At 42.7% G+C, this 23556-nt stretch overlaps 1 protein-coding gene across 3 annotated transcripts in view; it reads right to left on the reverse strand.

Annotated features, from left to right (window-relative positions):
* Aos1 (SUMO1 activating enzyme subunit 1) overlaps positions 1-23556 on the reverse strand; it is a 108949-nt gene that overhangs the window by 77301 nt on the left and 8092 nt on the right. The window contains exon 7 of one of the 3 annotated variants that reach the window (XM_078192697.1): positions 22282-22889. The exons of the other annotated variants lie outside the window; for them this stretch is intronic. The gene's annotated coding sequence lies outside the window, so the exon portion shown is untranslated. Of the gene's footprint in view, positions 1-22281; positions 22890-23556 lie in introns of those variants that run through there. 3 annotated transcript variants of the gene reach the window in all.

Here is a 23556-nt window from a genome sequence, read left to right on the forward strand (position 1 = left end):
TTAAGCGTTGCATTCCGAAACGTATTTATGGAAATTCATGTACGCCAAAAATACATTTACATAGTTCTCCTTTCTTTGAAAATTATGTCTTTCTTCATTTTTGTTAAGAGACAGCTATTTGATCAGAATGTTTAGTTCTGTACCTCGCATTTTTAAAAATAAATAACGAATGATTAAATACTCTATAAAATTGAAAAGTTTCATAGAAATTGTTATTGCGGGACCTTCACAAGCTTCAAGATTCAGAAAATCGAAATCTAACGGTACCATGAAATAAATAATTCTTTGTAAGATTTTTGTTAAAAATAAAATGAGGAATACAACTTATTCACCTAAAGCAGTAGAAACAGAAAAAGCGAACAAAAGTGTCAAAAACATTAAACGAAATACCAACCTAGGGAGTATGCGAGGAAGAATAATAGAGATCGAGGATGAAGATCAGGAAAAATATACTACCATCGCATAAGAGCTGTAGCGATGTGAACAAGGGCGGCGTGCGACAAGGAGGAACGCGATAGATTGGTATAAGAAGAGGGTTGGCGATCGAAGCAGGAAGCGACGAAGAAGGTGAGACGAAATAAGAACCGGCGGGAGAGAGACGCCGGACGGCTGGGCCTTCGGCAGGCAGGGTACTCATGTGTCATTTAACTGAAATACCTCCGTTGCGTCGAATTGATTTACAGTCGAACGCTCGTGCACGTTCCGACAGACCCGTGCGGGGTGGTGTGGGTGGCGTGGGCGCAGGGGTGCGCGCAGACAGTGGGGTGGCCCGGTCGGTGCCGATCCGCGAAATAGCTGGAGTGAGTCGTCCTGCTCGCTCGAAGAATTGTGGGCCTCGCGTGACGAAATTTATTTATTACCGTGCAAACCGGCGCGGCGAGTCGCAGATTCCGGAAGGGTCGGGATAAATATGGAACAGAATTTGGCCGGGATCATTAATCGACCGAGTTAGGAACGCCGAATGATGGATCGTTCCCGCGGGGGGATGATTAAAAATCACTTGACCAGGCTGGAAGTAATAAGAAGCATTAAGCGGCAATCAAAGGAGCAGTCGCTCAAAGGATTGTTCAGTCTTAAGCGAAAGTGACTTAGCTGGCTCCTCCGGGGGGATGACTTTATGATTTTCTGACGGCGGCTAATCGCTTCTGCGACGGAACGACGAGTCGTTGCGAAGCTAAGTATCCCATTCTGTCTGCGTCGAGATTTTCCTACAGACGTTGCGAATACTTGGCATTGTTTGAGAATCGAAAATCTTCTCAGTGGTTTCGCTACAGGTTTATTCGATTCGTACGTACTGCAGATTTTCTGTACTCGACGGAATCGCTATCTTAATGGTAATTAATATCGTCTAACTTGAACTTTGCCAAAAATTATTCAGTTAAATTAAATAGAATTATTCATATTCTTTATGTAGAAAAAATTGTTATCGAGGATGTTTATTTAAATTCTACACACACACACATGTAAAGTGAGAGAGTAGGTGGTGAAACAACTTCTCGATAAAATTTCGAATTCAAATAAAATACATAAAAGCTTAATCTTGAAGCCAAATTCCTTTTTAGTTGAAAGATAATTTTATAACATTTAAGTGTTGATAATAATTTCCGACGTTTCCTATCCCGTATGTCGGAAGTGAAACTGACATCGGCTTTTCCGCAACTAACAAACTCTCTCTCAACAGCAGTGAAACGAATTCTCGGTCACGCACGACTGCCTTAGTCCTCTGCTCCTAACACATCAATTAAATGTAACCACCAGGTTGACTCGGAATTGATTACAAACATTGATGTGCACAAAAGGGAAAGAATAATGAAATCGAAAAATTAGAGGTAAGTACAGAGGGAATAAATGCTCAGGGATCTTAAACAATCGGCTGACTTTGAAACCGGGTGTAAGCTTACGTACAACGACGTCAACGTCAACGATAATAACAGTGTTCCAAACGGGAGCGTTCAATCGTGCTTGAAAATTGCGAAATTGTAGCTATTTTCCTGTTGCACCTGCAGGAAACGCGCACGCGAATGTATCTACTTTATAGTCGAGCCACGAGCTTTTGAATGATTCGAACATGCAACAACATGACAAAAAGTGGAGCCTTTGGAAAGATTGTAACCGGCAATTTCTGCGACAGCTTTCATTACTGTCTCTACAACGTGCGGTCATATTTCTATGAAACTGTTGCGATATTTCAACCTCGCAAACTTTTGCGACCAAATCGCTTCGGCTAACACGTGTGTCTGCACACGGTAACTTGACACTTAGCTAATGAAAATCGAACTCCGCGACCGCAGAACTTTGTGCACAAACGTATACCTGAGCATGTTACTTACCCTATTTGTTTTTCAATTCCCTCTTTTAAAGGTTTATATAGACAGGAACGCTATATTATTTGTAACTGTTTATAACAGTATACTTGAATAAGTGCACTAAAAAGTATTAGAGTCACAATTTCTTAAAGACAAATATCTGGCAAAGAACTATGTATTCTATGAAATGATAAAAAAGTTTAAGTAAATAATATGTATCTTAATTCATAAATAACACTATCACAGAAAAACTGGTCAGTAAATAAAATAATGCTGTAACGATTAATCTACGGAATTTTAAGGAAACAAAATAGAGTAAAATTGGATGTCCTTTATTGTTACTTTCAGTGAACCAAAAATCAAATGAAATTGTTCTGTTCGATCCAAAATTGTATTTAATGAAATTTCACTTATAATAATTATCTACGTAGCAAATTAAACTAAAATCGAGCGAATATTCGTTAAAAAGAAAAACAATGCTGGAACATATTCTGAATACCTCGAAATCGTCAAGATCGTCAGCTTTGTAAATAATTACCCTCCTCGCTTTCGAAATAATTCAATGCACCGTCCAGAGAAAAATAAACTGTGTGTCAATAGCTGAGCAATCATGGTGCCCAACAATGAGCGGCATCGCATGACGCAATAAATATCCACAGTACAAAACGAGTTCGGAGACACTTGCGATCTCTGGTACACGTTGGAGTGTCCTCATCTTCTCTGGGAAGATGGCACGCGGCGTGCACGTGACATTGTAAAAAAAAGGTACTCGGCCGACAGTCGCGACAGATCGGTATCGGTTCTGTCGAGGGTCGGATCGCTCTTCGAATCGGCACTAATTTCGGCCGCCGAAATCGTCGCAATTAACGGAAAAAGAGAAGCGGGAAGACGATCCCCGCGATCGAGAGAGAGAGAGAGCCGATCGTTTCGAGGCGCGGCAAGTTTGCACGCGATCCTCGCGGCACGGCCATGCACGATCGATCGCGGTCACTTTGGCCGATTATTCGCAACCGTGCCGGTGAAATCGCTGCTTTGTGGTCTGCGTCCTCTTACACTGTGCACACACGTGTTTCTGCGAGTGTACACACTGTAAACCGGGCGCAGTCAACTACGGGGATTACACGCACGCCCGAACCTGACATTGTTGCTCCGAATCCAGTCTCCGGTCACACGTGACTTGGCTATCGCCGGGCCTGCGGCAGTGGCCACGCTTTCAGCGGATACGTCGCTCCCGGTGACAGACAATTTGCGGATGCTCGATTTCGTAGCAGATTAATTGTTAGGAATGCCATAATTACGTGTCAAATAAACCTGTAATGTAGACGTTCGAATGAACAGTTTCCTCTGAGTCTACGCTACAATGCTTAATGCCGATGCGACGGTAGGATGCAAACCTGTCTTACTTTCAGTCTTATTTGTTATCTTTGTGCAGGTGTATCCATCTAGATACCCCGCGAGTTGAGACCATTTCAAATCTGTACGATACCTGTAAACGAATACTCCATGACTATTTCTAAATCAAAATCAGTCTTGATCCTGACCTTTTCGTACGTTTATGTGTTGTTCAATTATGAGTGTCACTAGAACATTATTTTATAAATCACATGCTCACATTTTACATACTGCTGATTTAATCATTTGATTATACAAACTAAATATAAGACACTTAAAATTAAATGCAAAATGTGCTTCTAAAAATATTATATGCGAACGAGGTATCAGGGTAATTATTATGTAGATTGCATTGCGGATTTTATTTTTGTCTTACTTCTTCTTATTTCGAGTGTGCTGACAATAAAATATTAGATTTTCACGAGTTTCTTATTTTACAAACTCGAGCATGATTGAGGGTAGCGAACGTGTGTTATAAAAAGGAATGGGATTCCTCATTATAATTTCTCTGGAGATATTAGCTTGTACACATATAAAAAGGTAGGCGAAGATAATTCCTTCCTTTCTAATACGAACAAGATAAGTCTTTTTATCGGCTTTGTAATATATCTGGCTGTTTGAAGAAAAGCATGTCGAGACAAAAATAAAATCGCGGATCATCTTGCAAAAATTATTAATTCATTTTTTGTATCGGCGAAAGATTATTACCGGGGATGCAATAGTGAGATACGTAACCGGTCGGTTTCCTTGCTCGAGATTCATAATTAAGTTCTTGTTACAAATTTGCCCGTAATTGAAACTCTTCGTACGCATCACACGGAAGAACCGGTTGCGGAATGATCACGTCGAGCACCGTATCCCCGTGTTGCTACTATTACTCGCGTAACATTTGAACATAATCGGTTCGATATTCGAGTAAGCCGGAATAAGTGTACAAAGTTGCATCATGGAACCGATATCATGCCAGCAACCGGTCGTGTTTTTTGCATCGTATAATACGAGTATCGTAGCTACGCCATCGATACCCAGTGTTCGTTTAACAGGAAAATTTCCGGCTTTGCGATTATGTACGGGTAAATACACACAGATAAAATAAAGAAAATTGGATATAATAAGGCTATGGCAATATTATTATCGTATGTTTACATGTATCCTCGAATACTTTCCATTTTTCTTGAGCGAAATAAAAAATTCAATTTTTGTGAAACTTGCAATAAAATTGGAATTCTGCTCATTTTATGAATTATACTTAGAGGAATTGAAAGAAAAGTTTGTTAGAATTTCAAGTTACATAGGTTTTAAGTTACTTTATAAAAATGACACTCTCCAAGGCCAATTTGAAAAATCGGAAATTAGTTTTAAATACAGTAGAAATTCTCTTGTTCGAAGATTTATTTTTGCCATATTCTGAGAGCAAAGCATTCTATTATATAAAAATATTAATCAAGTTCTCTACCAAAAGTAAGGAACGTTTAGATATCAGGATATTGTAAAAATAGATGTTAGAATAAGGAAGTCTCTACTGTAATTTAATTCTAAAGAATACGATTCCATTTTTCAACATTAAGAATCTCTCTTTAAATCGAATGAATGAATCAAACTCTATTTTCTCTCAATACTTCGTCATCAAACAAAATTACAACGTAGCGTTCCGAGGAATTGTATTTCGCTGGAAAATCGTCGTCCCTCGAGCCTCGTGCAAAGCCGAGTACGGATCAAGAACCGCAGAAAATGTTACGTCGCCGGTAGCTCGAGGATTACTATTAAAGAACTACAAAAAGAGTCGATAATTGCCGCGAACTCGTGACAAATTGAGAACGAACAGAGGCGACTTTGTCACGAAGCCGGTAGAACAGGGGCGGCACCGCAGAGTCGACGACAGGGCCTCTTTGATCGAGGATCTAACGCAGCGCGTGGAGATTCGGCTGGCGGAGCGGGCACGGAATCGAGAACCGGAGCCGATCGACGGATCTCGCGGCTCACGTGTACGGATGAATGTGCTTGCACGTCGTTCGCCATATGTCGCGTGGGTCGCGTGCCTTCACAAGTGGGCATTCGTGGCTCCGTAATTACGTGCTCGAGGAATAATGAACGGCTAATATTGTCGTCCTAGCTCCCATTTCCGTCTCCTTTCTTCGCCGGTCACGACTTATCGACCTTTCGTTTTGTTGCCCTTTCAACCCCCCTTGTGCCCCGCACGGGTCCTTTGATCGCGAGTGTACATATATTTTCTCCTACCTTCTTCTTCTCCCCATTCGCGGCCTTTCTTGCTCGTTTCTTTCGTTCTCTGCGTTCCCTCTCCGCTTTATTATTACCTCTCGCCCTTTGTCTCGACAACATTTTGTCGTCAACAGTCGGCACAAATGATTAATTCCTCTCCCGTATCGCATTTACCGTACACCATCACGGGAAATGGAGATAAGGATCTCTATCGGACAGGTGAGGCGTGGGAAGCGTAAGCGCAGGCGGCCGCGGGGGGCGTTCACGAATCTCGACGTCCCTCAAACCTTCTGACAGCCATCCTACAAATAATTGAACTCTTTGTCGTGACGGGCCCGGGAACGACGACCGCCGCTTCACCCTTTTATGCTTGCCGCTCGCAGCCCTCTCGATTCTATGGATTCCCTTTGGCTCGAACGTGTAACAGTGATGTTGAACCGACGGCCCATAGATCTCTCGTTCCAACCGCTTTGTTCCCCTCCGCCGTGGTGACGCGATTTTTCTGACTGGAATCGGCCAGCCTCCCTGATCAAGGAATTCAATGTGATTCTATGATGGTTAGTCGATCAACGTTCGTCTGTTTGTCCACGATGGGTTTAGCATCGAGCTTCAAGTGCCTCGTTCGGTGCCATTGCTTACTTATTGTTACCTACCGACTGGTCGTACAAATATAATAATAATAATAACAATAGTTTAGTGACGTTAATGGTAGAAACTCTTTGTTACATAATATACAGTGAAAAATAAAGTAGAAAAAGAAAAAGGTACACAGAAAAAAATAAAATAATATAATGTACGTATGCTATGCTGCGACAATTTTTGAGCTGCAATAAGAACGGAACGTTTCAACGAAAAATTATTGAAAAAATCAAGAATACCACAAAGATAGTTAGAATCAATTGATTTAGACAATTTAATTTACTGCGTAGAATGTAGTGGGATTCAAGTTAAAAGAAGATACGATTTATATATTATATATCAGGAGAATTTCATGTTATGGCAATAGTATGTTAAATTTTTTAACTGGCCTAACTTGTGCATTGTAACTCATATTCGTATGAAATCAACTCTCTTTATAATGTAGTGTCATAATAGTAGTAATTCGTAACAAAAGTAATTAGCATTCGTGTTCATAGAATATTGTATGTATCAATGTAATTCTAAAATGAAGCAGGCAAAACGCTCCCTTGAAAAAGTAAAATCTGAAACAATTTCAATCTACGTAAACTACAGCTGCAACAGAGTGCCAGTGTAATTATTTTAATCAAGCCGGTATATAATTCTAATAGAGCAATTGTAGAAAAATTATGAATGTATTTGCTCTAGAGTATGGAAAAGTTCATTGACTCGCCAAATGTTAAAACATGTTTATGTCTCTTTCAATTTCTTGAAAAATTACTTTGTATAAATGTTTGTACATGTATCAGTCTAAAATAAGTTAAGTATTTTCCGTATTAAATTCTCAACGTCGTTCACTCGAACAAGATAATTAATTGCTAACCGCGTAAAGTAGGTAGCAACGTGTACAGAAACTGTGCACAAAGATTGAAGTAACCGAACACTTCGGCAAAAAAATCCAATGGCGAAGCTTTTACCGGAATCGTCGGAAACGGTTTAGTCCGATAGATTTCGGCCCGATGAATTCGCGAAGTTTCGCGACGGGGAACGCGAGTGTATACAGAATTCCTCTTTTTCCCTCTGCCGCTCCGAGTCCGCCCGCTCCCCGTCCTCCTTCTTTCGCTCGTGAAGAGCCAGAGGACAAGAGAGGGAGAGTAGGGGAGGGTTCTAATTAATGGGCGGCACTGTGCTTGACATGTTTACTCTGGGTGCAACCCCTTGAGCCGTTCTCTCTCCATTCTTTTCCAGCTAGGGCGATACAATCCTTGCCCCTCGGTCTTACTTGCATCCGCGTTCTTCCTACGCCTTCGCCGCCTTCCGTTCCTCTCTTTTCCTCTTGCTCTCTCTCTCTCTCTCCTCTCTCTCTCTCTCTCTCTCTCTCTCTCTCTCTCTCTTTCTAGCTTCCATCGCCCGCACTTCTTTCTTCTCTTTTTTTATTTCCACGAGTTTAGTTGAAAGCGGCAAGCAAATACTCACGCTCCACGGTACGACCAATTATGCTGACCGGCGAGAGCGACGGCGAGAAACTTTAGAGTTCTGATTAAACACGCTGCCTCTAATGGATGGTGCTCCCGGCCAACGCGGTCGGGAACACGTCTTCCGAGTAGATCGATCAACGCCGATGCCTGGAAGGAGGAGTTAAGTACGAAATGTAGCACTTTGCCGACGCGCTTTTATATTTATGGGCTCGGTGACTCGGTGGAACGCGTTTACGTGGTGGTAAATCGTTGAATAGGAGCTGCCTGGTTACGTGCACTCTGCACCCCGTCGATGGAATTCTCTGTTCCTGATAGAAAACCCGCAGGAGAGTCTAATCCCCTGCGAATTCCAGCCGTGTCGCTTTCACGTTTTGTAACAGTTTCTCCCGTATTCGGTGAGCGTTTCGGTGCATCGGTGCACCAAGTGACGCGTCAACCTGCGGGAACGGTGCGCCTCGGCACACGGTGAATAGGAATTGGGGCGATGAAACGCTTCAGCCCGAATGGAACGCGAAAATTAGCCTCAGGTGATGTTCAGGAGCTGAACAGGTTTTTACGAAACGCGAGAGCTTGCTATCAATCGCTGAACCATTTTTCCTGACTAAAATTCAATCTTCGTAGTTTAGCATTATAAATAATTTTTGCATGCATCATTATAAATAAAACTTTGTATACGATTAAGCATTCGGAACAAAAATAGATAGGTGAGTTTGAAAGCAATGAAATTATTAAAAAGACTTTTAGACAGTATTCTATTATTTCTAATTCATGAAATTATTCAGGAAAGAAGAAAATCGACCGATGAAACACGATTTGCATGAAGATCCGTAGTTTATTAATAAGCGTACCCTGCGTTAAGACGCCCAGACAACAACGCGTCAATAAACACGATGTTTTACATCGCACTCCACAGAATTGCTGTCAAATGTTCCGCGACGACCACTCCTGGTTCCCGCCGAAAGAAATTAGTACGGTCGACAAAGCCGCGTCTTGCGTTTTTATGAAACCTGAAAGTAGAAGGCCGGCAGAGTCGCGGATAACGTCAAATTAGAATTAGAGGGTAATCGAGGAACTGGAAGAGCCGCGAGCGAGGCAGTTTAAGAATAATACCTCGTCGTCCGTGGGGCTTAATGTTCGGGATGCAAAGCAGGCGAAACGATAAAGTCCTCCGCACCGTGACGAGGGCCTGCGCCGGCTACGACCTAGACGATACGACCACGACGAACGGCCAGGATAAGGCGAAGACGCGAGTCACGGAAAATGAGAAAGGGGCGGCCGGGGGTCGGTACGGGGGGGGGTTTGTTTTCAGTTTAACAACCCCCGACGCGGAATAAATTCCTTGGAAGGAAACCCTTTGGACCCCGAAGCGTCACGCGACGGCGAGAGAATCGTCCTCGGTGTCTTCATTACTTTAATGGAGTGCGAGTGTCGACTTGGTGTCCCGGAAGGAGCCGGCGGAGAGGGGAGGAGGGCCGAAGGAGCCGTCGGCTCGAAGGATGTTATGAAATCGGCAGGATAATAACCCCGGCGAGGGAGGGCGGGGCAGGGGGAGTGTGCTAATAGTCGAACAGCGACATTCGGAGAGCGCTTCGAGCTGTTGCTTTTCTTCGCGAAACTCCTGCGACTTAATCCGCGTCCTTGCCCGAGGCGGAACGATAATGTAACCCGATGAAACGAAACACCCTGCAGACTAGTTTCGCCGGATTTGAAGAGTATCGAGGGTCCTTTGTACCTTTGATGAAGACGTCGATAGGCATTGAATGTCTTCCACCCTGGCGCGGTGGAAGCCGAGTCCTTTTGAACTCTGGCTTATGAAATAAACATATTCCTGATGAAATTATAACAGTTCCTCTGGATGGTTCTGTGTTATTCCAGTTCGAACAATTTCTTTCTTTCGCTATGAAGTGAATTTCAAATTAACACGCGGACGCACCTAACTTCCCGACAGAACTGAATAAATTATACTTTCATCGTGACTCTGTGTAGCTTTAGCACGATATAATACTGACGGTTCTTTGGGCGGATCTTTATGTAAAATAAACATTTTCTTATTTCAATTGCAATAAACTAAAACAAACGCTTCTTTTTTTTCTCCCTGTGCATTTTTTCACAAATGCATAAAATTCGCTGTCTAATTTTGGGCCAGTAATACTTGATGCAGAGTGGATGGCTGGTACAATTATCATTGTATCTCTTTATCGAAAATCAAGGCAATAAAAATAGTAATGGTACTTTTACTGTTCGTGTACGATTAACCCGTTCATATCTCAAGGAAGGATGCTACGTGACCCCGTTATCTTTGGCTGTTTCGTACAACATTATACGAAATGTCAGTGCATAAAGCTATTTGTATTATGCTAATAAATTACCACATTTCTTTTCTTTCAAAATATTTAGACAATAATTTGAATTATTGTGTACATGAATAATGAAATACATTAAATATAAAAGTTGGACTGTAATGTATCAACCACAGTACAATAATAATGTATCAACTACTCAGTACAGTGCGTAATGCAATAATTTAACAACACTTCTTTATTCGTACTCGTATCGTGATAAAAATTTCAAGAAATTGTAAGACAGAACAAGTCAACCACCTCTAGTGCTCGGTAGATATAGTGTCTAGGGCCAGCATAAAATATCCATTACTGATCCAAGTAGTGAAACGAAGAGGTGTCGATGTTCTGTCAGGATTTTTCATGACGAACGAAATCCGGAATCTTAACTGTCCGTTCTGGACCGTCTGAAAGCGTCGCTTATAAATGACGGAATCAGCGTTTGCGTGGATGGCGAGAAGAAAGAAGAGGGGTTCGAAAAGGGCCAGTCGGCTGAAAGGGAATTCAAGTGAGCCCGATGCAATATAGAAACGGAAATACATGAGCTTCCGGTCGATAGTTCGCACTCTCTGGAATACCGGCTGGAATATCTGTCGTTGACATATTGCTGGCATCGTCGTTACGTCAGAAAGTGGAGTGAACCGTTTCTCCTCTCCGCGTTCTCTGTCCGTCGTTCTTCTCCTTTGCCACCCCGTAGCCTCGCCACCTCGTGCCACGGCTCGGCCCTGCCATTTCACTGACAACCTCTTCTGCGAAAATCGTCTCCATTCGGATTCAAATGAGGCCTCGTTCACACCATGCCACGCGTCATATACCCCTTAGGCACTTGGAGTGGTTCGACGCGACGAAATCGTCGCCGGAAAGGGAGCGGAATAGCGATTCCTTCGCTGCTACTCGACGCTTTATAGTTATCTGTCCTCCCGGCAGCTTCGCCGAGATTATGCCACGGCTTTTTATTAAACGCTTAATCCCTATTCTTCCGACGGCAGCATTAGAATGCACGCGACAACGGCGTCCCACGGAAATATTTCCGCAGCCACTCGGCCGCTCGTTATAAAACGACAAACACGTGCGAACACCTCGTTCGTACCTTTAATCCGTCACAAGACAATGGAATCTACGGTGTAAAATGCTTTTCATTCAAAGTACCGCGAACATAGCGATTCTATAATGTAAAGGCTGTTATTAATCAATGTAATGTTTCGCATTTTGTGGAAGCCATCGTAAATGTGGATAAGTAAATACAGTATAGGGTGATCTGTCCAGTGGATGATCACTCAAGTTACATATTTGCCAAATTAACCGTTATTTTATCCACTGTCGCAAGTGACGTAAATTACTATTTTTAATAGTTATCGCTTTTTTGCGAAATCCTACGTCGAACCACCAATGAACAAACAATATAAATGTGTAAAGGGGAATGTAATTCGCTGGGCGGTGTTCTTACATTTAACACAAAGTGAGACTTGATCTGCCTCTTTCAATTACACTCATATGTAAATACACATCCACGGGTCTCTTTTCATATTAATTAAAATTGAAGGTAAAATTAAAATTCTTACAGACTTGAAAATACTATTATGATGTCTCTCGCACTATTCTTTGTATTAAAATGGCACACAAAATGAGACAACATTTATTTGAACATTATTATCACAAGTTGACTTCTCACTTGTCCTTCGATTAAATGCAAAAGCACTACCTCGAATACCATTGACTCCTTACGCTCCTTACACTCGTACATACTTTTCCTGTTTCTATTCGGCTAAGTAACCCGGTTAGCAATTTAAACATCACGGTCCCCAGGGTACGGGGTCCAACTTCTTAATTCACTCGCAGCGTTTAAAACACGATCCGCAAACAGGCGATGCTTCGTCTCTCCCCGAATGGTGGTGGTAGTCGTTGGAATTAGATTCGTGGCTCGGAAAGGCACCGGAGAATCGGTCTCCCGAAGTAGGGGTGGGTTGTCTCTGCGCGATGCTTCCGTGTCGTTTCATCCGGGCGACCGAGTAATTTTCGATTGCCAAGGCGAAACGACGGATGAATAAGTAAGAAGATATCGAGCCCGAAGCAGTTTGCGTTCACTTTGTAGTTCGGCCGACTGTGTCTCTCTCTCTCTCTCCCTTCCTCTCTATCTCTCTTTCTGGTGGATGCAGGCCTGGCACGGGCTCGAAAGGGGCTCGGGGTTCGGTTTCCGTGGGCGTCGTCGTCGGCGGTGGGGGTGGACCGGCTGGCTGGATACACTGCCACGGGATTTCGCGAGCAATTACGTGATTAAGACGCCTCCGGCTGTGCTTCGGGTCTACTAAGTACGTACTTAGGTCTGATCCGCTACCGTGCTAACTGGCTGTGCCTCTTCTCTCGCTCTGCCGGTCTCGTCCTCTGTCCTGTTTCTCCCTTTCCTTCCGCGTCCTCCCGCCGCTTCTGTTTCTCCGCGCTTGTCTATACGTTCCGCGGGGCTGAACGTCTCTTCTTCTCGACACCACCCAAGGCCCTCGCAGAAAGCTAGCGGGCGTTCAGCCGCGGCTTTACCGACAACGGGAGTTTCAGTTTACCGGAAATTAACTAAATAATTCAGACGCCGCGCCGGCTGGCTCGCGACTCCCGACAATATCACAAGGTCCTCCTCGATACCGTCTTCCGATCTCGGTGCCCCGAGTAACTTCTACAGAACGCGAGAGCATGCGTGGTGGTAAGGAGGCTGATGATATCGAATTTTTTATGCAATAGCTTTACTGTTTTCGACGTAGTGTAGCCTGCGATGACAAGGGTTAAACCGACAAACTTTATATATGAATTTGGGATCGTTAAATATGAATTTGTATATAAAGAGATTGTTATATTTACTACAAAAGGTAACTGTAATTATTATACATTCAAATTGACTACCTCCAATTTGGAGATAAGCACTAATGAATGACAGAAGTGTCCGATACTCTCTACTTTATTGTCATCTTCAGAAATAAATGTAACAATTTTCTTTAGTAACATACATAATAAATTCGAAGTTTCAATCGACTTTACAGTGTTCAATTCAACCATCGATCGTATCTACGTACATTTCACTGAAGAATACTTGTTACAGACCGTCTCTACGTGAAAACCGGCGCCATGAAAATTGAAAAAGGCTGTGCCCAACATCCAAGCTTTTAACTCTGGTTACAGCAGCATGTCCACACGCGGTTTACGGTCTCGTGAAAGGAGTCGCCGCGTTAGATATTCATTAGGAGCGTCGACGGTCAAAGCGGATCCCCGGCCTCGCGAAAAGACGGGAAACGGGCGAGATAAAAAAGACAATAATTACTCTGGGACACGGGCGACAAGGCGGGTTTAAAAACATTTTACGATGCTCTTACTTAACCCGGAAATCAGAACTCGCATATTCCGGTCTGTTGCGGGCCATATTACCGCGCCGCGAAGTTACGCGACCAGCCACACGCGTTCCGTTTAATAAAACATCTTCGTTAATTATTGCCGCGGCTCGTTCCGGCTATTCCGGCTTCGGTTTTATGCTCGCGGCTCCGCTTCGCGACGCGGCTGTTATCTCCTCCCTACAGAGCTTCGAGAGGCTTTCACGCTGATTCGGTCATTCTCCGCGCCGCGTAATGTCGTAAACTCCGGGATCAGGATAACGTAAGACCAACATGAAGCGCGAAAGACAAACTAGGAGCAAATTCAATATCAATGGCGGAATTCAAAAACCAAAGCATTTGCTCCACCTCGTCATTCGGATTTCCTGTAAAATATGATAATAACTGAGTATCGTTAAATTTTTTATACGATACATCCAATAATGTGAATTATTGATACATTAATCAGACTTGTTGAACGGATTAACATCATGACTTCATCCTCCGGCACCATCAATTCGATTTCCCACTCTGACACCTCAAACGGCACTAATCGGCAAATATCTTCGGACCAGCATCGTGGCATATTTCTCTCATAAAAATTTGTCTCGCAGCGGGTAGAAATGGTGCCATCTACGGTATACCGACCGGGATGAGATACGGGGGTGATATAGATTCCGGAAATTACATTCACGATGCTGGTCGGACGCATTGTTTTCCGCTCCCCGACAGCGCTCGTGAAGAAGTGGCCCTGCTCAATATTCAATAATTCGTCGGCCGTCCGAACCAGAAATAAACTCCCTCCGGGGTCGTTTGCTGACCCACGGGTTCACGATCACATAAAATAGAGCCGAAACAAATCGGAAGCCGGCCGGACGATGCGTTCCGGCCGCCGGCACGAAATCGAGGTTAACTTCTTCCGGTTATTCGGAGACTTACGCCGATATCTCACGTTGATGATGCCATTAACGGCGACGCGTGGAGGCCGCGAGCTTGCAGCGATCGCTCTTAAGCGACGGGAACAAAGGAACGGTAATTGTCGCGCACGCTGTCTTTTCTTTTCGATAAAACTGGACAGACTTCGACGAGGAATGAGTAATGTGTACGAGCACTACCGGTGGCTTCTCATTTGGCGCACCCATGAGTAATGCCCCATGCCTCATAGATTCAATACTCATTTTACTTTATTAAGAGTCACCGTTTTGTTATCACTTGCATTATCTGTTATTTTATCAGCACAATTTGATACCGAAGTTAACATTTTCGTCAGTTAATGTTTTAACACGTTTGTTACACATTTCTCATAGTCGTGTATCGTATGCTTCTATAAAATATAAATAATGATATTGTCATAGAAAAATTAGAAATTCTTCGAATTTAAACATAATGTAATCAAGTTTCTTACGTAGAGAAATGAAAGATAAATGAAAATGATATTTACGTTCAATAAGCTTACCACACGAACGCTGTAATAGAAAAATGACTTTAGAACCCGCCGAGCCGCAAAATATTGAGTACATTGTGGGACGAAAACTAAATGAAACTGTTCTTTATGTTCAATAAGCTTATAGTACGTGCAACCGATGTCTCCATTACGTTCAGCCATTTTTAAAGTACGTCCCTTTCATTCCGGTTCCCTCGAAACAAATAAAAATGGAAGCATGGCTTCATAAGCGCCAAACGAACTAGAACTTTGTCGAACGAAGAACCACCCCCCGAATCCGTGGCCACGTAGACGCTATAGCAAACCGCATTCACGAGAATGTGCTCCGGCAAGGCCAATTCTCGAGATGATCAAGACGCACGACGCAGCGTAATCCCGTGCCACGGCGAGGAGAGAACGTAGCCTGAAATAAAACTCGTGGCAACGCGAAATAAAGCACGGCCGAAAATTCTGCTCGCGGCGCAAAAATCGTAGAACGCCCCGCGGTGGAAAATAATATCCCGGGAAACGTCGATACCCGTCGTCTCGAAAACGGCGCGGAACGACGCGGCCTTACGTCCCAATGGCTCTAACGTTATTTCCGACCAAGATTTGCTTGAAATTTGCTTCCGTGCCCGTACCAGAAGCCCATAAATATGTAATACCTCCTTCTTCTGCCATATCGTACGGCTGCCCCCCGTCTACCCCCTTTTCTCTTTCGACGACTACACACGCCGGTGACTCCCGCAACCCCTTACGTGTTTTTGCCGGGGCTGTAGTAGCTCGCGGCAATATAAGGGGATACACGGTAAATCATTTGTCCCGAAAGAAAACACAATGCAATATCCCGGTCGTGTCCCGGTCGAGACGGCACCATGCGCGACCCCCGCGCCGCACCCGCGCCACCCCGCTTCTCAGCCCCGCCGTCTGTTTTTCTTTTTTGCGCGCGCCTCCGGTCGAATCTCGGCGTCTCTGTCGTTTTCCGGGAGTGTTTCGGGGGGGGGGGGGGGAGGACAAGGGTGGACGGGGAATCGCGACCGGGCCATAAGTCAACCCCTTATATCGCCGAAAATACTTTAAAGAGCCACCACGCTCTCTTCTAAGCCGCGCCGGTAGGAGAAAGGAGAGACAGAGAGGACGCGAGCGTGTTTTATCACCGTTGTTAAACGGCCGACAAGAATGACACGCGGCCAACCTTAGCGACGATTCAGAACGACGAGGTGTCGTTAAAATCGCGCGGGACGCCCCACGTTCGTCGAACGGGAGAACGCGCGGCCTCTTGATTTATAACGCCACACGCCGGCTACGCGTCGATGCGCGGCGAAAGTGGCGCAATTTGTACGCGGAATAACACAATTGAAATACCTGAACGGTCAGACCTACGGATGATGAGGATTTAGTGTCGTGGACGGATCCAGGCGAACCTGAACACCAACGATATTATTTTAGAACTCCGCTCGTGCGAACCAATGCGGAACACGCAAGTTTGATATCCTTGAGATACTTTGAGATCCTAGAATTAGACGGGTAATAAAATAATCGTGATCGAAAATTGGAATAGACTTAAAAATTAAAGTTCATTGGCCTGGCTACTGCAATGTGGCTACCTTATGATCGTTGATCCGGTTTTATAGACAATGTATTTGGATACTAAAGAATGTAAAAATTTAATTTGTTGTTTCGTGTAAAATTTATTATCATTGCACAAAATTATGATCATAACGTTACACTAAAAAAATTTCCAACTTTCCACTAATCTAGCTTATATTTCATAAAAAGATACACTATGGTTCTAGGAAAATATTATACCTATGAACATTACCACTAAACCAAACGTAAATACTTTCACAGTGATAAGCAATTCTACAATTTGTTTTGACCTTGATTAGTATTTCCAACTGGATCGCAATAATATTTATCCAAGTTATAATTAGAAATCCTCAAAAAGCAAGCAACTAATCGTTCGTTGAGAAACTAAAATATTTTGGCATAAATGTACGTCCAATTATAAACAACTGCGTTTCCTTAATCCGACGCCCACATGTTAACAGAGTAGCAACGAAATGGTACTCTACCAGAACAATGACGGCCTTAAACAAAACTTCATCGGCCTTCCTTCACCCCGAAAAATTTCTCGGCCCCAGGGAATTCGTTATGACAAACTCTTCTTATTAACTTCATTACACGCTCTTTCCGTGTCCCATCCGAATCCACGAAAAAATCCAGTCCCGAACAGAGGCGACCACGGTCGAGACGAATCGTTAAATCGTCCCATCCTCCCGCCGCGGAAGAATTTGTCATGTTTCTCCGCATGGCCGTTCGCTTGTCCTTAAACTCCGCGGGAAAAAGGAACTCTTGAGCGATTCGCGGGGTTGGGCAAGCGAAAAAAAGTCACGGAAAGAAGAGGTTGCGACGACCGGGCGCATCCGTTAAATTACAATGGGAATGTCGTCGCGAGCGCGCTATAGCGTTTTCCTCCTCGTGTGTGGAAAGAGCGGTGGGGGCGGGGAGGGGGGGGCGGGAGAGAGGAAAGAGAGAGGAAACATATCATAAGTTACCGAGCAGGCGAAGGGACCCGTGACGTCTCCGCGCAGTCCATATTTCATGCTTTTGTTCGATTCTGTCGGGCATTATTTTAGGTTACGTCGAGAAATGCTTTCTAGATCGCGGTTTACCGATTTCTTCCCGCTCCACTCCTCCCTTTTCTCTCCTTTCCTCTTCTGTTTCTTCCTCACCCCTCCCCCTTTCACCGTGGCCGATAACCAGGGGAGAAATATGTCGAGTTTCCTGCCGGCTGGCCAGTCTTACGAGGGCTCTAATGCAACCCCCTTGTACGAGCCACAATTTCGTCCTCCGCTATCGATACTCGATGTTGTTTGCCCTTTCCCGTCCTCGAGACGGACAAATAATATCCAACGATCGCCCGACGGCCGGCGAGAAACGGTTAATTCCAAAGTATACAGAGTAGTGTACGAGCCCGATCGTCGACACGATGGGAAACACACACCGACCACTCTTCTAATCCGATTCCGCGCGTGATCAGCCGCAAACATTGCAAGTTTTTTCTTCGGAAAATAGCGGATATTATCGAAGAGATGACACAGCTGGGCCAAGTGGGATTCTGTTCAATGGAATCGATTTTTCAAATGAATTTGTGCTTCTGTTTTATATTTTAGTTTTTACATTTTTTACTTGGATTTTATATAAAGAAACGATAGGTGAAGAAATATCGAGGCAAGAATTTTTATTTCAATTGGCAGAAGAGCTTGGGACCGAATATCAGAATGAGACACAGCTAAGCAAAGAATGTTCATCAAAAACAATAATAAACACAGCTAAAGATTCTTCTGAGCGGAAATCTTGTCAAATAAGATATTGTAAAGTCAATAAGAGTCCGATTTAAATAGGCTGTAATTTCTATATTCATTTTCAAGGAGCTGTATCTTTTTTTCCAAAAATGGAAAAGCAATGGGGCTTAGCAGGTTTTAAAGGGTAAAGTCTCCACTTTAATGTGTACCAACTGATTTTTACTGTCGACCTGAAAGATATTGAAAAATATTGAAAATCGTGAGTGAAGCGATGCCTCTTGGACTCGAAATATTGTTAAACTTTGAACTATCGTAACTCTGTTAAAAACAACCGCACAATAATGAAAATTAGCGTGTTTTGTAGAGCAAAGTCTCCTCTTTAGTTTGCCCTAGTTGTTTGTTAACTTTACCCTTCGGGTGCACCGAAAAAGTTCAGAAAGCCAGGAGGCCAAAATTTTAGAAAGCCGCTAAAGGTAGAAAAATGCCGGAAAACTGCGAAATCTAATTTACCCTGTAACTACCCTCACGGACAAGTTCCAGGGTTAAAATTTTACACAGATGAGTTTTTATTGGTCAGCTATCGAACGGTGTATGACTCATTGAAAAACCTCTAAGGGCAGTTTTGACCATCTTAATCGGCTATGACCTTTAAATTTTGAATTACAATTAAAAATTACAAAGACAGTTACCAACAATCTGGTTATAATTCCTTTCTCGGAGACATCCGAGTACAAGTCTAAGTCTAATAAAAGTCTGATAAAAATCTAGTGTCGCATATAACAAATGTAGCGTTTAAAGTTTAAAACAACGTTATGGTAAAGCACCTGCTAATAATAATTCGACGTTCCTACCTAAACAACGATCACGATTACTAATTTGTTCACCGTTATCGAGTCATTAGGGTTCAAGGTCGACGACTCTGCGCGCGACAAGGCTAATGCAACCGCGGGGGTCCGTACGCCGGTGTAATTAATCTAAAAGTTTCGAACACGGAATAAGCCGAAACACGAGGCAAATATCGCTGCGAAAAAAAAAAAGAAAGAAAAGGGTGATGGGTGCCGGGAGGGCAGCAGCGTTTCCCAAACGATGCAGAGGGTTGCGAGGCCGAAATTGAATTAATATGCATAGCCGCGCGAGCGAGTGCCGGCCGGGCGGACGGTGATGAAGCGACGAAATCTATCTCCGACGAGCGTCCCGGTGGCTGGAGAACAAACCTGTAATTTGTCAGAGTGTAGGTCTCTAAGCCCCGGCATTATAATTTACGCCTATGCAGAGAGCAAACTAGAAAGGAAGAGGAGAGAGAGGGTCAACAGCCCCGGACAACGCACGCTCTTGCCTTTCTACGGGAATCGATCGGGTCTGGAATATCAGAGCGCGCGGCCCCCTGGCAAAGTATTCATGGCCGGCGACGAGTTTCGTCCTGGAGGTAACCGATGAATTCCTTATGAGGCGCCATGAATTTAATGGCGAATCAATTGCGGATCGTCCGACTAACGAAACTTAGTTCGAGCTGCGACCACGTTCCTACCGACCTGTGATATCATCTTGCGAGACTGTTCGCTTCCGGTTACGCGAAGATTTTCTGGTTCCCCGCGTTGCCTTTCATTGGATACCTTTATTTATATTTGGGAAAATGGAAGCAGAAGAGTGGTTTGATAGGCATACGATGGTAAGACCGAGACTTTAGCTGATTATGTTCGATTTATATAATCTAAATGTAACTCACTGTTCTGCAAATAAAAGTCGTACTAACTCAATCGCTGGCAATTTAAATTCAATTTTTGGTAGTTTCCAGAGACGGTCAAAAGATACCTTAGAACCAGTTAGAACCATTTTAGAACGTTTTTAGAAAATTGAATAAAACAAGTTGTAACGATCTTAGAATCTAATGAAGAACCTTGCTAACATCATCAAACAACATGAACCCTATTCAAAGATTCTACAACATTTTTGGATCCAAACTTTCGACTATTTGTTTACTCTATTCTCAGTAATTGTTATTTACGAATGATAAAAGAGTGTACTATTTTTCTTCTTGTCCTAATGTATACCTTTTAATATTTATATAATATTTGTGTACATAATTTATACAATATGTTGCAATTATATGCAAGTTTCAAAGTTTATATGACATTCAACAATAGGAAAAAGAACGCAGCTAACGCTGAACTACGATCAATGTTTACCGTAAGTGGAAATAGTGAATCATAGTCAGACGCGGTACAACGTACACCCGATGACCCACATGTTCGATGAAGTTTCGAACGTAATTTTATTTTCCAATGAAACCTTGCGTTACTGTATATTACCGTATGTCGTCACTTTTGCCTAAAGATCAGGAAAAGGTTAGAAGAAGCAAATAATGATAAATCGTGAAACAGAGATGCAGAGCAGCGCTCCGCTGTTAGTTCACATTGATTCTTAATCATTTAAAAACGTAGCCGAAATCGTAACTATTTTATTCTTATATTGTTACGAAATTTTGAATTTAATATAAGTTAACTTAAATTTTTTTAAGTTACACTTATATTTTCTCCAATCTGTTGCCAAACTCTCCGTTTGTTCGGGAACACATGTTTAAATTATAGCAAGTTTAAAATCGTCGACGCTCCTTATTTTAGTACTCAGAACGTAAATACTTTCGCCAATATTATACGTTTTCAAGCTTTGCGCAGCAAACCTATCGATTATTTTTTAAGAGAACGGAATAGAGTGGAAAGATGTAACTAAAGTGAAGGGATAGTACTTTTAAGGATTGTAATAAGTAGAAGTATACACGTATTCGGTATGATTAGAGGGGAGTAGATGCAATGAAGGTTGTTTTCAATTAAGAGTAATTACGGTGTCCCTCGAGCGGCAACCCGCATGGCATTGTTGCAGATTACTTCAATCAACGCACGAGTCTACACCTAACCCACAGTAACTTAGCTATTCTCTTTTTACAGTCGCTCATTGAAAGTCGTTTAGGGCCTTAATAATATTAATAAAACTTCTTTAAAATGTTATGACAATCTCTGCTCCATCATGACAGTAAAAACTCTGTACTGCATTTGAACATAAACCGACACAATCACTATATCCTTGCATATCTATAGAAGCTCGTCTCTCGCAAGATTTATCTTTCGCGTTTACATTTGCATTTGCATTGTCAATAAAACCTCTTAAATTTCTGCTATTGCAAAATCTTGATATTAACTAAATTGACAATTAGATGCATTTATTATATCGTAATGTACTTAATAAACGTGCTACCTTAACACTTGAATCAGTCCGCTCAAAAATAAAACTGAATTTGTGTAATCCGTTCATGAGCACCTAAACTAGCTGACCATAAATTAATTAATTAAGTTAATCAAATATAAATAATAGGTTCCTTCTTTAATTTTATCGGTGTGATATAATAGTACAAACAATTTCTCTTCGACATAATCACTAGCTTAACTCTTGACCGAATATGGTGGCCATAATTTTATTAACTCGTCAAATTTGCAAGGTTTCAACGTAAATTTATTTTCGCTTAGTACATTGGAAATAAGCAATATTTACTGAACATCAATTGGCAATTCGGTTAAGAGTTAAAAATACCTTTACCCTATCTTGCTAGAAATTTTTGATAATGTATCTAAAAAAGAAAGGCCTATAGTTCTGCATTATCGACAGAAGGCTGTCGCATACGCCGGTCCTATACACTCATAAACGATAATTTTGTACAATCGATATTTAAATTCGTAATGTTGTATTTCTGCAAGTTTGAATTACATTTTTAAGGATCACGCTGATAAAGGTATCAAAATTGTGTAAAAAAAATGTCTAATCATGTAGAAAAAATATATGTCTAAAGCTGATCATTATGTTGAAAAGTAATTTAAATGGTGTGTTTTTAATTAAAATTTCATTATACTTTTTAATTTGACCTCGTATATTTGCAGAATAAATGAATTGTCTTGTGCGCGATTCCGCGATATCCGCCAAAGTTTCGGTACTTCGAACAATTCCGTGCCCTGACAAAACTCGCGACAAAACTCGCTCGCCGCACCCGACGGCTTGCATTACCGCCGGAATGGGGGTGGACATTGTCGAGCGGAATGGGACAAGGCTCGGAGTGCTCTCTCTTAATCAGGATCGTTAGTCGTCGCGGCTCTCGAGAGCCGGTTTATTCGCGTGCATATCGCTAAAGGATATTCATCCAGTAGTCGAAGGAGGTTGGACAGGGAGAGTCGGCCCCGTCGCGTTCGTAAGACGATGCCGTTTCCGGTTCTCGTTTCCAGGACCGGCCGCGGAATTAATTGCAACGACCGTGTCTTAATTGGTAACGAAGAGCATTAAGATCTCGCGTAATGTCTTTCCCAAAGGCGAGAGAGATCCTTGTAGGACGCCGACGCGGATGGAGCGAGGAATCCCACCGTGTCTCCAGACAGTCCAGACACGTCGGGGAAGGGACGCGGAAGGAACGAGCTGAAATAATGCCGGCCGTGTTTGCATTAGCTATTCGCTTGACCCTAAAAACTGTCTGAACTGCGCCGATAGCTGCTCGTAAAGCCCGGGAATATCGCGCGCGGAATCACGCTCGATATCTAAAACTCGGCGACGCCAGCTAATCGCGAGTCTCGGCGATCGATTGACAAGATACTTTTGAGAATCAACGAACCCTTGGGATAGTTTTTAAAGTTTTCTCCAAGCACCTGTAACTCAACGACCGTTCCTCTTTTTATCTAGAACATTTATAAGGACACATCTCTACTAGGATTCCTTCAATCTTCGTTACGATACTTAAAATGATTCAAAATACTGCGGAAGCAAAATCACGCGAATATTGGGTGCTTGTGTGTTGTAACTAGACTTATGATTTTACGTTCTAGCAACAATAACACACTAAATTAATTTCAGAAAACAAATTTACACCTGCGACTAATTGCGAGGTTCCACCCCAAAGTTTCAAAAAATAAACTAAAAGTTTTTATATCTTCAGAAGATATTAAAATAGCCACAGTAGAAATTTTCGTCAGGAAAGCGTTTTCAATTGTGCACAAACTTTGAATCCCAACATCATACCTTGTAGGTTGAAAAAAATGAATCGTGCCTGTATCTTCGGGATTTCACAGTTGAAATCTCCGGAGTGAAA

Source organism: Augochlora pura, chromosome 10, assembly GCF_028453695.1.
Source record: "Augochlora pura isolate Apur16 chromosome 10, APUR_v2.2.1, whole genome shotgun sequence".
Classification (NCBI taxonomy): Eukaryota; Metazoa; Arthropoda; class Insecta; order Hymenoptera; family Halictidae; genus Augochlora; species Augochlora pura.